Source organism: Dermacentor andersoni, chromosome 1, assembly GCF_023375885.2.
Source record: "Dermacentor andersoni chromosome 1, qqDerAnde1_hic_scaffold, whole genome shotgun sequence".
NCBI classification, from domain to species: domain Eukaryota; kingdom Metazoa; phylum Arthropoda; class Arachnida; order Ixodida; family Ixodidae; genus Dermacentor; species Dermacentor andersoni.
The window spans coordinates 344,224,830-344,240,671 of NC_092814.1; the positions used below are offsets into that span (position 1 = coordinate 344,224,830).

Here is a 15,842-nt window from a genome sequence, read left to right on the forward strand (position 1 = left end):
AAAATTCTACGTGCACATTCATCATTTGGAGCATACACGCAGAAAATGCGCCACTTAAAGCCAGAAAAAGAACAATCAAGTATGACAAATCGGCCAGTTCCACATATAATAACTTGTTCCTCTACAATTCCAGCACTGTTACGAATAAAGAGTGCGCATCCTCCAGAAGTTCCAACCGCATGACACACGCAGACGTTATACATTGCTCTAAATGGTTGCACCATGCGGTCCGTCTGTTATTGGCCTTCCACCTTTGTCTCTTGCACGGCGACAATATCTAAATCATTTTCTTGAAAAAGCCGGCTTAATTGGCACTGGCGTCTCCTGCTCGCCAAACCGCGAACGTTTAAAGTGCCTAGACGAAGGGGCTTCTTAAGGTTAAGTGTCATGGTTAATCTGAAACAGGTGGACCGCATGGAGTTTACCTCGATCTTTTATGTTGCCACTCGGTCGATTCTTTCCGGCGACGGGCAACGTCGCGTCCAGCCAGCAGTTCTCGGGTCGATGCCGCTGTGGCTCTGTTGCTAGGAGACTTGATGCCATGGTAGGTGCTCGGTGTTCGTAAGTGGTGGAATCGCTGCTCTATGCGTTGACCCTCGTTGTTACGAGGGCTTATTTCCCTCAGTTTTCCGGTCAGGAGGGAGGCTGGGTTTCGGTTTGAAGCTGGGTCGTCTGCCCAATTGAAGGCCGGTCTTCACGACTGTATTGGTGGGTGGTTCTTCTCCGCTACTTGCACGGGGCTTGCCCATTTCGCTGCCTGCATCGTCGCGCGGTCTCTTGGTAGAAGCACCTGGCTCAAGTTCCATTGGCTGTTCGTCCGCTTCTGCTTCCGCGCCCAACGCTGCTTCTACGGGTTTGACTTTATCCGCCGCTTGTGTTTCCCCCGTCACAGGGGCTCCGTTTGTCTGGGGTGTGGTGTTATCAGCAAAAACACCTTTCCACGCGTCGGTAGGGGCAACTTCTTGATTTGCGCTCTTTGTGTCGGCCTGCTTTCGCCCATCAGCGGCTTCTTCGGCGTCTGCTTCATCCATCATGAGCTCTGCATCCGCGTCCTTCGTTGCTTTTCCGGTGATGCTCGCATATGTGGTCACGCAGTCTAGGTCCGTGTGGCCGAAGCGCCTACACTGGGAACAGCGAGGCACACGGCAGTCACGTCGAATGTGGCCAGTGGTGTTGCAACGGAGGCATAATGGTGCTCGGTTGGGCACAACAACTAGGGCGAGTTCGCTTCCTACACGCAACTGGTGGGGTAGGTCGTCGATAGTGAGTCCGGCTCCAAGTTTCATGGCCACTAGGCGGGTTGTCGATGCTCTTTCCGGGATACCACGTACGCGCCATTTTTCCTTCGTTACTTCCGTAACCTTTCCATACGGAGCCAAGGCCGCACGTACTTCATCGTCGCTGACCCCGTAAAGAAGTCAGTGCAGTTTCATTCGTAAGACTTGGTCGTTGGGGTTAGCTACCAGGCACCGGCGACTCTTCACTCGGAATTCCCCTTTTGACAACATTTTCTTCGTTGCTTCAGCGCTCTTGAATGTCACGGCACAAAACGTGATTCATCCTGTACGCCCCCAAAGCGATAACGTCCGGAAGTGCTCCACGATTTTCCAAGGCATCGCAAAAATCTTCCACTCGGTATGGGCGCACTCGTAAATCCGCATGAAGAAAAATGGTATCCGTAACAACCTGACCTGTTGGCAGTCGAGGCAATACAACTTGGTAGTCCTGGTCAACTGAAGCAAAAGACCTGTTTCCTCGGCTTGAAAGGGCCGCTGAATCCGCTCCTTGGGAGCCCATGTTACCCACGTCGGCACACAACGGTGGCCGGAAGTGGAATGCCACTCTGCTGCTCCTGACACCACGGGAACCGAGCACGCCTCAGGGTATTTCGCTCCCGGTTTTCTTCTGCATGCATGCGATTTAAATAGAAAAAAATGAAGTACATTGTTCCCGCCCGCGATCGAACCGGGGGCCTTGCGCGTGTGAGGCACACGTGATAACCGCTACACCACAGGAACCGAGCACGCCTCAGGCTATTTCGCTCCCGGTTTTGTTCTGCATGTATGCGATTTAAATAGAAAAAAAAGGAAGTACATTGGTCCCGCCCGGCAACGCACCGGGGGCCTTGCGCGTGTGAGGCGCACGTGATAACCGCTACACCACGGGAGCTTTTTTTTTTTATTTATTGCCTGTGAGCGATACAATACGAAACAAACATGGAATGACTCAATTCACAATTTTGAATTCAAAGGAAAACCACATTCACAATGAAATGAGGCGATAAAAACACCGGCTGTATTACACATTATACAGCTTGGTTAAAGGTATTTTGTTGTCGTGAGGTGGTCAAAGATCAATAGCCATTCTGGGGGCTCGCATAAAGACCTATATGCTTCACGTACATATACAATATTTTCAACAAAATACTCTTTTGCTGGTCGTGCAACTTGGTCTGCATTTCTGACAGCCATTCGCGTCCTCCAGAGACTGTGCATGCACAACAACATTATTAGGTCGTACGGCACCATCTCTGTTTGCTCAACAGGCAGAAACCTTATCCCGAAAGGCGTTAATGGCAAATCTTTTTTGAGAGTTCTCTGTAGGATGTCCCATAAGAATATAGAATCCCAGCAATTCAAGAAAATATGCTCTATTGTCTCCGGCTTTTTACAAATGATGCAGTTGACGCTCCCAGGCACAAAGATACCTTTTTCCTGGAGCCAAGGTTTGACAGGTAGTGTGCCGCAGTGTAACATAAAGAAGAAAGTTTTTGTAGAAGCCTTCACAGGAAAACCTTTTACACGTTTCAGCACATTCCGCTCTTGTCCTAAATGATATGCTGAACGATAAATCGGTGTAGGGCACATGACATAAATAAGGTCCTTGTAAAGCTTCTTTCTGGAAACATCTGACAGATAATCTACTGAAAAATGCGCTCTCAGAAAACGGACACTATCCACAACTTCACGCATAAATCCTTTCACAGCTACATTACGAAGCGTGTGTGACGTAACAATAAAATCAGGCAATGCATCACACAATCGCAGTTGAATAACAGTGCGCAAGAACGCGTCACTTTGGTCGCGAAAAAACACAAATCTCGACACGACCTGTTTCAAGAACAAATGAGATAAACCTACACCTCCATTCCCCACCGCATGAAATAAGTTTACACGACTCATCCTTTCCCAACCAGATGCCCACAAAAAAACAGCGAATATTCTGTGCAATTTCTGCACACAAATCCTTGACATTCACAACACTTGTAACATATAAAACACTTTCGCTACCAAAAACAAGTTACACACCGTCGCACGGGTGAAAATAGACATACTTCGTCCGCCCCACTTTGATGTCTGCGCTTTCATTTTTTCAGTTGGTTCTGCCCACTGGCTCGTTGCATCTTTATAATATTGAAGCGGAACACCAAGGTAGCTGGATGGCACAGTTGTGAACTTTATGCTTTCATAGCATTCTGGCTTATCTTCCCATTCTCCGTGCCAGAAACCTAAACACTTCTGCCAGTTTATGGCACTGCCAGTAAAGCTACAAAATTCTTTGGCATCTTTTACTGCTTCTTTAATGCTTGTTTTGTTTCCACAAAAAATTGCAATGTCATCTGCGTGAGACAAGATTTTAATTTCATGCGTGAAGAAACGGAAACCTCGTATATTCTGGTTGTTCTGCACTTTAAGACAAAAAGGTTCCAAGAACATTGCAAATAATAATGCTGAAATCGGATCTCCCTGTTTCACACCAGTTACAACTGATATTCGATCACTTAATGTCTTATTAATTATTAGATTGGTAGTACAATCAGTGTAAGCCATTTTTACCCCATCTAGGACCACCTTGCCAACGTTAGTATATTCCAGTAATCTAAAGATCGCCTCGTGCGCTACCCTATCAAAGGCTTTCTCAAGGTCCAGCTGTACCATCGCCACGTGCCCGCATACCATATCACAGCACTCCAGTACACTTCGAGCTGTATGAACATTCGTAAAAATTGTCCTCCCCTTTATGCCACATGTTTGGTGTTTACCAACTACCAATGTTATTACACTTTGCAGTCTTTTAGCTAACACTTTCATGAATATCCTGTAATCAACATTTGCAAGGCTTATTGGCCGATATGCTTCCACTGAAAGTAATTTCGAGGGGTCATCTGTTTTAGGTATTAGTACAATATGGCTTGTTTTAAAAGATGGAGGCATTCCACGCCTGTCATACGCTTCATTAATAACATGGTAGAGTATTTCAGCCAATTCCTGTTTAAAGGCTTTGTAGAATGACGCGCCAAGGCCATCAGGCCCAGGCGACTTTCCTACACTTAACTCTTTTATTGCTGTTTCGATTTCATTAACACTAATGGGAGCTTCCAGTGTATTTTTCGCATCGTCGTCCAACCTCGGCATTAGTGGCATAAATTCTGTAAAGAAGCCTTCGTGTACAGGTGTCTTACACCCCAGCAAACCCGTGTATCTTTCAACAAATGCTTTCTGGATCACATTTTGATCAGTCGTGACTTCATCACGATAGCAAATTCTTTTGATTTCGTTCTTTGCGCCGTAGCATCTTTCGTCTCCCAGTGCACGCTTGGTTGGGGTTTCCCCCAGCCAGAGCCGTTCAGCCCGCGCTCGTATCACGGCCCCTCTATATTTTTCAGCTTCCATGGCTTCCATCTTTCTTTTAACTTCTTTAATCTCTTTTGCGAAAAGCCCAGGTATTGTGGTTTCAGCATTTAAAAGATAGTCCAGAGTATTTCGCAGTTCTTTTTCTTCTTGTTTAGATTTGTGCCGCAGTGCGCATGCTCTATCAATTGCAGTAATTTTAACATCGATTTTAAATTGTTCCCACAACGCACCAATCCTGTCAGACTTATCAGAGTTAACAGCTTCAATTCTTTCTGTCACTGCCCGCATAAAAGTTTCATCATGTAGCAACTTTTCGTTAAGCTTCCAAAGATTCCAATTAAACTGTGAAGTTTTTCGTTTCGTGCCTATTTCAAACATGACCAGGCTATGGTCGCTGAAGCTTACATGCTTTACCATGTATTTGAAGCATAATGGCATAAGGCTTGCTGAAATGTATGCGCGATCTAACCTGGCATGACTCGCACCTTGGAAATGCGTATACTGCACACAATTACCACGGAGTACATCCCCCACATCAAACATATATTTTTCTTGTGTAATTGTGTTCAATAGATCAGCGCTCAAATCTCTAATAGGTACATTTTTGACTGTGTCCTCAGGCAAGCACACACAGTTAAAATCACCAAGAAGCACAACTTTCCTTTCACAAGACAAAAACGGTTCAACATACTCGAAGAAAACCTTGCGCTCCCTCTCTCTATTCGGGGCGTAGATGCACAAAAGACGCCACTCAGCTTCATTAAAAGAAAAATCACACAGGACTAGCCGACCATTTTCACTGGTGAGGACTGCTTCCTCTAATATTCCGATACTATTGCGCAAAAAAAGGGCACATCCTCCGGACTTGCCAGCAGCATGACACACACAAACGTTATATCTTGCTTTAAAGGTCTCGACCATCCGGTCTGTTGCTTCCTGACTCTCGATTTTTGTCTCCTGAATAGCCAAAATATCTATGTCATTATCGAGCATTAGGCGACTAACTTGCACTTGCCGTCATCTTGCTGTCAATCCCCGTACATTCAACGTTGCAATACGAAGTGCAGAAAGATTTGGATCCATTGTCTTATTTTTTTTTTCACAATACCTAATACGCTACGCAAATACAGGCGAGGGAGACTTACATCACCGGTCAGTGTGCACAGCAGGCGGATTCGTCCACACGGGTAATTAGCCCGGCTTCTACCTTGAAGACGCTCAACTCAACCAAAGTCTCAACATGATTCTCCTCGTACATACAGTTGAACAAGGCAAAAAAGTACCCCCGCTAACGCGGAGGCACTCGCGGCCCTTGCAACCGGTCTGGTGGGACCGTCGGCTTGGGCTTGAAGCTGCTCCTACGAGTGGTCGTTGACTTCAGCGGTGGTGGTCCCACAGCGCTCGTTGGGTCGGAGCAATCCTCGTCGCTAGCCACCTTCTCATGAGGTCTCTTAGTAACGGCTGTTGCAGGTTGACTTCCTTTCTCACTTTTCGGGAGTGCCTCGTTCTCCGAATCATTCTGCGAAGCCGATGCGCCACCTCCGAGATTTGTTTCCATCTCGGGAGTACTTTCGGGTGTGCTTGGGTGGGCCGGTTGTCGTTTTTCGTCCTCCGTTCTTACTTCTTTGTCCTTTTCAGAAGACGCTACAGGCTGGTTCTCTTGCCTGCTCGCCTGATGCCCACTTCCCACAGAAGCTTCTTCGGCGTCGGCCTGGCCCATAAGGTGCTCTTGCACAATGTCGCTTCCACCTGTTCCGGTTACATTGGCATAGCTGCGTACACACTGGCTCTCCTCGTGGCCATAGCGACGGCAGGCACCGCAGCGCGGTACCCGGCACTCGCGCCGTATGTGACCGGTACCGTGGCACCGGAGGCAGAGCGGCGCTCTACCAGATACGAATACAAGTGCGTTGTCTTCGCCTATGCGCAACTGGTGCGGCAGGTCTTCGACCGTCAAACCGGACTTCAGGCGCAAGGACACCAAACGTGTGTGCGAGCCCTTCTCGTAACAGCCTGAGACACGCCACTTCTCTTTGGAAATTTCAATAACTTTGCCGAAAGGTGCCAAAGCCGTTCGAACTTCGTCGTCGGGCGTGGTGTGCAGGAGCCAGTGAAGCTTCATCCGCACATCCTGTTTGCACGGGTCAATAACAACGCACCGGTGCTCCTTGACGCTGAACGCCTCGAGGGAAAGTATCTTTTTCTTTGCGTCTTCATCCTTGAAGGTTATCGCCCACACATGATTCATTTGATAGGCCCCAAGGGCCAGCACTTCCGGCATAAGCTGTACTCTGACAAGCGCATCGCGAAAATGTTCTACGCGATACGGTCTTGCTTTTAAGTCTCCGTGCAAAAACACTGCCTTAGAAACCGTCATACCTGAAGGCAGATGAGGCAAAACAAGCTGGTATTCCTGTGTAGTCGACTCCGTAAACCTGATTCCACGGCCCTGCTGGGCCGCTTCAACCGCCCCAACGGAGCAAGACATTCTGCGACCGTACCGTACGGTAGCCGGATGTAGAATCGCTACACCACGGGAACCGAGCACGCCTCAGGGTATTTCGCTCCCGGTTTCCTTCTGCATGTATGCGATTTAAATAGAAAAAAAAAGGAAATATAATGTTCCCGCCCAGCAACGCACCGAGGGCCTTGCGCGTGTGAGTCGCACGTGATAACCGCTACACCACGGGAACCTTTTTTTTTTTTTCTTTATTGCCAGTCTTCGACATATCACAACACAAATTACTAAATGATATAAACAAAGACAAAGAAGCAAAAAGGGATGAATACACAAACGGAACAAAGAACAGTAATGTTTACATTCGCTGCCGTCGGCTATTGTGGCACGACGTTGTCGGATTAAAATTCCTTTAGTGCTGTAAGGGGTTCAACCCTCGACAGCCACTCAGGAACAGGCTGTTGCAACTTGATCACTTCCACATACCGTTGCATGGATTCACAAAAGTACAGACGCGCCGGTCGGGCATCCGGGTCACAATGGTAACCCGCCATTCTTGCGCGCCATAAACAGTGGAGGCCCGTAAGCATGATCAGGTCGTACGGGAAACCTTCGTCGTCATATACTGGCAGAAACCTGATTCCGTGGGGATCTATAGGTAGCTCCTTTTTTAGAGTCCTTTGTAACACGTCCCAGAAAAAGACCCCTTCCCAACAGTGGATGAAGACGTGATCTATGCTTTGTTTTTTTACATATAAGGCAGTGGGTTCCCCATGGCATGTAGAACCCACGTTGTTCAAGGAAGATTTTAACAGGTAGAGTACCGGTGTGTAATTTAAAAAAGAACGATTTAGTGGCTGGTTGAACTGGCATCTTCTTCACCCTTTTCAATACATCTAGGCCTGGGCCTCCACTGTACGGGGCTCTGTACATAGGTACTAGCAAAACACTGTCACATAAATCACGATATAACTTTTTCCGTTTTACATTCCACAAATATGCACTTGAAAAACGAACACGCAAAAAAGAAACACTCTGAACTATTTCCCGAAAGAAACCACGGACTGGTCCTGGCATTATTTCCGTACCTACAACGAATTCGGGAAGTGATCTTGACAGCCTCATTTGGATCACCGTGCGCAGAAATGGGTCGTTTGTATCTCGAAAGAAGGAGAATCTATTCACCAGTTGACGCAAGAAAAGGTGCGCCAACCCCAGACCACCATCCTTCACACGTCGGAAGAGATTATCTCGGCTGCATCGCTCCCAGCTAGATGCCCACACGAATACAGCGAACACGCGGTGCAGTATCTGCACATTAATACGAGAGCACTGTAGGACCTGCATTACGTACCAGATCTTTGACACGAGAAACATGTTGCACGCTGTAGCTCTCGCGAACATTGACAAGTGACAGGCGTTCCATCGGTCGGCTTTTTCTTTTAGTTCTTTTGTACGCTCCTTCCAGTACTCGCTACTGTCCTTGTAGGCATCAAGGGGTGCTCCAAGGTACCTAACTGGCGTCGTGACCCAGTTTACGTTCGAAAAGTGGTCTGGTGTAGACGCCCATCTTCCATGCCAAAACCCCAAACATTTCTGCCAGTTAACGTAGCTGTTAGTGACGTTACCAAACTTTTTGATGATATTAACAGTATTCAATACACTTTGTTTGTCTTTACAGCACACAGCCACATCGTCAGCGTATGCCAGTAGCTTCACTTCTGCTGATTGAAGACTAAACCCCTTAATACATTCATTTTCAATGATGGCCAGACATAGCGTTTCTATGTAGACACAAAACAGGAGTGGACTGAGTGGACAACCCTGGCGAACGGAGCGCTTCACGTTAATGGGGGCCCCCAACATCTGAATAATTATAAGTCTGGTATAGCAGCTCCGGTACGCCATGGTCACCCCTTCAGCGATTATGTGGCCAAAATTAACGTGTTCAAGGATGGTAAGCAATACGTCGTGAGAAACACAATCAAACGCCTTCTCCAAGTCTAGCTGGAGGATGGCTACTGCATCGCACATGGCGTCACAACACTCCAGCACACACTTAATTTTATGGATGTTAGTGAAAATGGTTCTTCCACGAATACCACACGTCTGGTGTGGGCCGACTACTTCCTGAATGACTGACTGGACCCGTCGTGCCAACACCTTCATCAATATTTTGTAGTCGAAGTTAGTAAGCGCTATGGGTCTGTAGGAGGAAAGTTGCTTGAGCTTTTCGGTCTCTTCTGTTTTCGGTATTAGTAGTGTATGGAACTGGCCAAAGGATGGTGGAAGTATTTTCAGTCCATATGCTTCATTGAAAACTGCTGTTAAGATAGGAGCTAGGTGGCTTTTGAACGATTTGTACCAAGCGGCACAAAGACCGTCTGGACCTGGCGACTTCCCAGGATTCAGGTCTTCGATGGCTTTCATCACTTCATGTTCTGTTAATGGTCGTTCTAAGGTTTCTTTAACCTCACTCGATAGCTGTGGGATTCGTTGCAAAAATAATTTCTTGAAATCGTGCATGTTGACAGGCCTGAATGCAAAACGTTCCTTGTAATGCTCAAAGAAAGCACGCCCTATATCATTGTTATCCGTTAATACCGCCCCTTCATATTCGATAGCCTCAATCTGCTTACGTCTCGAGTGCTTTTTTTCTAGCCCCAGTGCTCTTTTCGTTGGCGTTTCCCCGCATGATAGCCTTTCTGCTCTGGCGCGCACTAGCGCACCTCGGAAGCGATCTTCGTCGAATACCTCGAGCTTCTTCTTAACGGCGCGCATATCTTGTTGATAGGCGCCAGGTTGCATGCATTCAAGCTTCGCAAATTTTTCTAGCAATGTTGTTAAATCCTTTTCTCTGGCCTTTTGTTCATATCGCAGTACGCTACTTCTTTCGATTGCCTTCAATTTAATGCTTTGCTTCAGCAACTCCCATTCCTCACCAAATTTCGTAGAACTGTCTGCTCCAAAAGAATTCAGAGCAGCCACTACATTTTCGTTAAAAGTTTCATCCTGTAACAGCTCTGCATTCAATTTCCACAGTTCCCAGACGAACTTGTTTCATTCTTTCTTCCTGCCCACCGTGCATTTTACCAGGCAGTGGTCAGAATATGATATGGCCGTAACTGTGTAGCACTGGCATTTTTCAACTAAATCATATGAAAGATAGATACGGTCTAAGCGTGCGTGACTTGTGCCCTGAAAGTGAGTGTAGCTTAAGTGTCCGTGACCGCGAAAACATTCTGCGATATCTTCTAATTCGAATTCGTGTGTAATCTGCGCCAGGATATCACTACTTTTGTCACAAACCACGCGACGCGTAGACCTATCCTCAGCTTTCAATACGCAGTTGAAGTCGCCTACACAGGCTATCATTTTTTGCACATGTAAATGATGCTTTAAACTCAAAAAGAAATTTGCCCTCTCTTGCACAGTATTAGGCGCATAAATGCAAAACACGCGCCATTGGACATTACAATAGCTGAAGTCACAAAAGACAAGTCGACCAGAAGTACAGGAGAAGTAACCATCTATAACAAGACCAGGGAGCTTCCTCACGAACAGCACACACCCTGCCGAAGTCCCTTAGGCGTGGCTCACTACCGTATAGTAGTTATACGTGAACCTTTGCACCATGCTCCCGGTCTCCTCCTCGTCGTCTGCCTTGGTTTCTTGCACGGCTAAAACGTCGAGGTCGTGGTCCACTAGTAGTCTGTAAACCTGACTCTGTTTCCTTTTGGCGGCCAGACCTCGAACCTTTAGCGTGCCGAGGCTAAGCGACGGGTTGGTAGCCATTATTGGTGAAAACCGGAGGGGAGAAAGCCCGGAGCATGGTGCTCACCTTAACGTCTAGCTGACCGCTAGACGCCTCCGTGGCCATCCGGTGGGCGTCGCCCGGGTTCCTCTTTGGTCGGCTTCGGGGTAAGCCTACGGTCAGTCTCCAGGTTCGGCTTAGGCTTGAGGGTGGAGCGCCTTCCAGGTAGCGTCTTAGCGGGTGGTGCCTCGGAGTCACCGGCGGCCTTTCCGTCGACTTTCTCCTCGTGCTGCAGGGATCTCTTGACCGGTGCCGAGACGGATTCGGCGCGGGCGCTAGCTGGGGTCGCGTTGTCGTCCGCCTCTGCCTGCGTTGCATCCGTAACTGGCTGGTGGCTCTCATTTTCTTGCGGGGCAGTCTTCACGCTCTCGAGTGTAGCTGCTGGTTCTTTGGGGGGAGGGATATTCCTTCCTCGTTCGGCTTGCTTGGTCGTCGCACCGGTTTCTGCCGCCACTTTGCCGTTTCCAGCTCCCGTGGCCGCTTCCTCCGCCTCGGTCACGTCCATTACATGGTCTAACGTCGACGGCTCGCTCTCCGCTGAACCCGCGGCTACTGTGTATGAACGCACACAGTCCGCGTCGTTGTGTACAAAAAGCCTGCACCGCGAGCAACGGGGAACCTTGCATTCACGACGGACGTGGCCAGAGCCCCGGCTGCGCAGGCACTGCATGGGACGTCCTGGGGCTACCACCAGCGCAAGCTCGCCGGCGACGCGGATCTGGTGGGGCAGGTCGTCGACTTTCATTCCTGCCTTCAGCTGCAGCAGCACTGCTCGGGTCGTCGAGCCCTTGTCGGAAACGCCATCCGCTCGCCAGCGCTCCCGGGTCACTTCCGTCACTTTGCCGAAGGAGGCCAGCGCGGTCTTGACGTCTTCGTCGTCCACCCCATGCAGAAGCCAGTGGATACGAAGCTTCACCTGTTGTTCCTTGGGGTCGATGACCAGGCAGCGACGCCCCTTCACCTGCAGCTCCTTCAGGGTCGCCAGCTTTTCGGCAGCCTCGGCTGTCTTCATCGTCACCGCCCATACATGGTTGATTTGGTATGCTCCAAGGGCGACGACGCCAGAGAACATACCAACAGCTTGAAGCGCGTCTCGAAAATCTTCTACACGAAACGGGCGAACACGAGCGTCGCCGTGCAAAAAAACTGTGTTTAAAACAACACGTCCTGTATTTAGCCGAGGCAAAATTATCTGGTAATCCTTATCTTCTTCCGTCGAAAGCCTGTTGCCGCGGCTAACAGCCGCATATGCCGCTCCATTGGAGCCCATGATCCCGCGATCCGTTCAGCTCGGGAGCCGGAAGCAGAATGACACCACGGGAACCGAGCACGCCTCAGGTTATTTCGCTCCAGGTTTTGTTCTGCATGTATGCGATATAAATAGAAAAAAAAGCAAGTATATTGTTCCCACCCGGCAACGCACCGGGGGCCTTGCGCGTGTGAGGCGCACGTGATAACCGCTACACCACGGGAACCGAGCACGCCTCAGGGTATTTCGCTCCCGGTTTTGTTCTGCATGCATGCGATTTAAATAGAAAAAAAAAGGAAGTACATTATTCCCGCCCGGGATCGAACCGGGGGCCTTGCGCGTGTGAGGCGCACGAGATAACCGCTACACCACGGGAACCGAGCACGCCTCAGGCTATTTAGCTCCCCGTTTTATTCTCCATGTATGCGATTTAAATAGAAAAAAAAGGAAGTACATTGTTCCCGCCCGGGATCGAACCGGGGGCCTTGCGCGTGTGAGGCGCACGTGATAAGTGCTACACTACAGGAACTTTTTTTTTTCTTCTTTATTACCGGTTTTGCAACGACAATACACTTACAACACATGAAAAGTCAAGACGGGGTTACAATACAATTTGTCAACACATTGAGCGAAAAGCCATCAGTCGTCTTCTGACTGACATTGTCACTTGAAATTCCTTTAGTGTGACTAAGGTTTCTGCACTGGCTACCGAGGGAGAAAGACATTCTTTTGTTTTTTCCACTTCTACTAACCGAGCAATGCTCTCTCTAAAGTACAGCCTTGCTGGTCTTGCATCCGGTTCACAGGAGAAGCCAGTCATTCTTGAGCGCCATATACTAGCTGTGCAGGCCTGTCAGCATGATTAGATCGAAAGGTACACCTTATTCGTTGTCTATCGCAAGGTACCTAATTCCATGCGTGTCTAGTGGGAATTCTTTTTTGATTGTCCTCTGCAACACATCCCAGAAGAACACCGCTTCCGAACAGTGAAGGAAAATGTGGTCGATCGTTTCCGGCTTTTTGCAAATAATGCAGTGAGACCCCCATGGCATATAAAACCCACGCTCGTCTAAGAAGGTTCTTACAGGGAGAGTTCCGGTATGCAGTTTGAAAAAGAAAGTTTTTGCACTTGGTGCTACTTGCATTCTTTTAACCCGTTTGAGTACGTTCTGACCCAGGCCTGCACTGTATATCACCCTGTACAACGGGATTGGCAACACTATATCACATAAGTCTTTATGCAGTTTCCTCTTTTTAACAGAATATAAATAATCATTAGAAAAACGCACACTCAAAAATCGCACACTCGCCACTACTTCCCGAAAATAACCTTGTGCCGTCCCCGTCGGGACTTGCGTGCTAATAACATATTCAGGTAGCAGTCGCCCTAATCTGGCCTGGCACACCGTTTGCAGAAATGGGTCGCTGACCTCGCGAAAAAAGAAAAATCTATTAACTAATTGTTTGACAAAAAGGTGTGCCAGTCCAAGTCCCCCACACTTCACACTCCTGAACAAATTTGTGCGACTGCACCTTTCCCACGTCGATCCCCACACAAAGGTCGCAAAAACCCTATGAAGTTTCTGCACATTTACCCTAGAACAGTGCATCACTTGTATCACATACCATAGCTTAGCCACAAAAAACATGTTACACACGGTTGCCCTCGCAAGCATAGAGAGATAATTCGCCCTCCAAGCATTCGCCTTTTCGCGTAAGAGTTCTGCTTGTTGCTGCCAGTAGTCATTATTATTTTTGTAGAACTCAAGTGGCACACCAAGGTACTTCACAGGCGTTTTCTGCCATACAACATTGGCAAAAATGCCCGGGGTTGACGGCCACACGCCGTGCCCAAATCTCAGACACTTTCCCCAGTTTACTCGGCTTCCCGTAACGTCGCTGAAAAATTTAACACTTCGAATGGTTTCTTCAATGCCTTCGTAGTCAATACAACATACCGCCACATCATCGGCATATGCGAGCAGTTTTACCTCTGAAGATTGTAAACGAAAACCACGGATAGAATTATTTTCAATTGTTGACAAACATGTTTCAATATATATACAAAACAAAAGTGGACTGATGGGACAGCCTTGACGCACGGAACGCTGCACCTTAATGGGGGGCCCCAATTCTTTGTTAATAATTAGTCTGGTAGAGCAGTTCCGATACGCCAGAGCTACACCATCCGTGATGACGGATCCGACATTAATGTGTTCCAACACTGCAAACAAAATAGCATGCGCTACGCAATCAAATGCCTTCTCCAGATCCAATTCAAGTATGGCCACACACGCTTCAAGGGAGTCACAACATTCAAGAACTGAGCGCATCTTGTGAACATTCGTCGCAATAGTGCGATCTTTAATTCCACACGTTTGGTGTGGGCCGACTATGTCTTTAACAACCGACTGAAGTCTAGCTGCTAAGACTTTCATTAGTATCTTATAGTCTACATTTGCGAGTGCTATTGGTCTGTATGATGTTACACTTTTCAACTTATCTACATCCTCTGTCTTCGGAATCAACACCGTGTGTGATTGACCGAAAGATGGCGGTAACGCCTTACCATCGTACGCTTCGTTAAAAATTGCTACAAGTACTACTGACAATTCCTTTTTAAACCGCTTGTACCGCAGAGCGCAAAGCCCATCAGGGCCCGGTGACTTGCCAGGATTCAAACTGTCAATTGCGCGTTCCACTTCAAAAACAGTTATCGGCGTTTCTAATGCAACTTTTCTTTCTTCAGTCAGTTGAGGCATTCTTTTCAAGAAGTTCGTCTTAAACCGTTCTAGGTCCACCTGCCTAAATGCGAACAGATTTTCGTAGTGTTCAAAAAACGCACGTGCGATACTATCATTTTCTGTAACTTCGTTACCACCCACCTCGATCACGTCAATATGATTACGTCGAGCGTGCGATTTTTCCAGTCCGAGCGCCCTTTTTGTGGGCGCCTCCCCTATCGCAAAGGATTCGGCTCGAGCACGAACTATCGCTCCGCGATAGCGTTCCTCATCATGCAGTTCAAGTTTCTGTTTAATATTCCGTATGTCGCTTTTGTATGCTCCCGGTTCTTGGCACTCCAGTTCTGTCAGCTTTTCCAAGATTATTCGCAGTTCCTTCTCTTTCTTTTTTGTTTTATGCATAATTGAGACGGAACGATCGATGGCTTTCATTTTAATGCACTGTTTAAACACTTCCCATCGATCTTTTAATTCACCCTTGCCTCTCATTAGAATTTTTTTGATGCAGTCCGATACATATTCTCCGAAACTTTCGTCAGTAGTTAAGTTTGAATTCATTTTCCACAGCTCCCAAGAGAAGCTGCCGCCTTTTTTCTTCCTTCCTAAGTCACATTTAACCAGACAATGATCAGTGAAGGAAATAGGATATACACTGTAACTATTACACATTGGTATTGCTTGAAGCGACAAGTAAATACGATCTAAGCGCGCATGGCTGTTTCCTTGAAAGTGCGTGAAACGCACATCTCGCGTTCCTATCATACATTCCGCCACATCCGCTAATTCGCATTCAGTAATTATCTCGTTCAAAACATCCCTACTTTTATCGCTCCTTAAACCTCTATTAAACCGATCTCGGGCATTCAGAACACAATCAAAATCACCTAACAGCACCATCTGCTTTTCAGAAGATATATACTCTTTTAACATGGAAAAAAACAAA

General features: G+C 47.6%; 3 non-coding genes across 3 annotated transcripts; all 3 read right to left on the reverse strand.

The window, feature by feature from the left end:
- Window positions 1–1,945: 1,945 nt before the first annotated feature.
- On the reverse strand, window positions 1,946–2,018 carry TRNAV-CAC (transfer RNA valine (anticodon CAC)). Its single transcript has one exon. It is a non-coding gene; the product is annotated as a tRNA-Val (tRNA).
- Window positions 2,019–12,460: 10,442 nt separating this feature from the next.
- Window positions 12,461–12,533, reverse strand: TRNAV-CAC (transfer RNA valine (anticodon CAC)). Its single transcript has one exon. It is a non-coding gene; the product is annotated as a tRNA-Val (tRNA).
- Window positions 12,534–12,611: 78 nt separating this feature from the next.
- TRNAV-CAC (transfer RNA valine (anticodon CAC)) lies at window positions 12,612–12,684 on the reverse strand. Its single transcript has one exon. It is a non-coding gene; the product is annotated as a tRNA-Val (tRNA).
- Window positions 12,685–15,842: the final 3,158 nt, after the last annotated feature.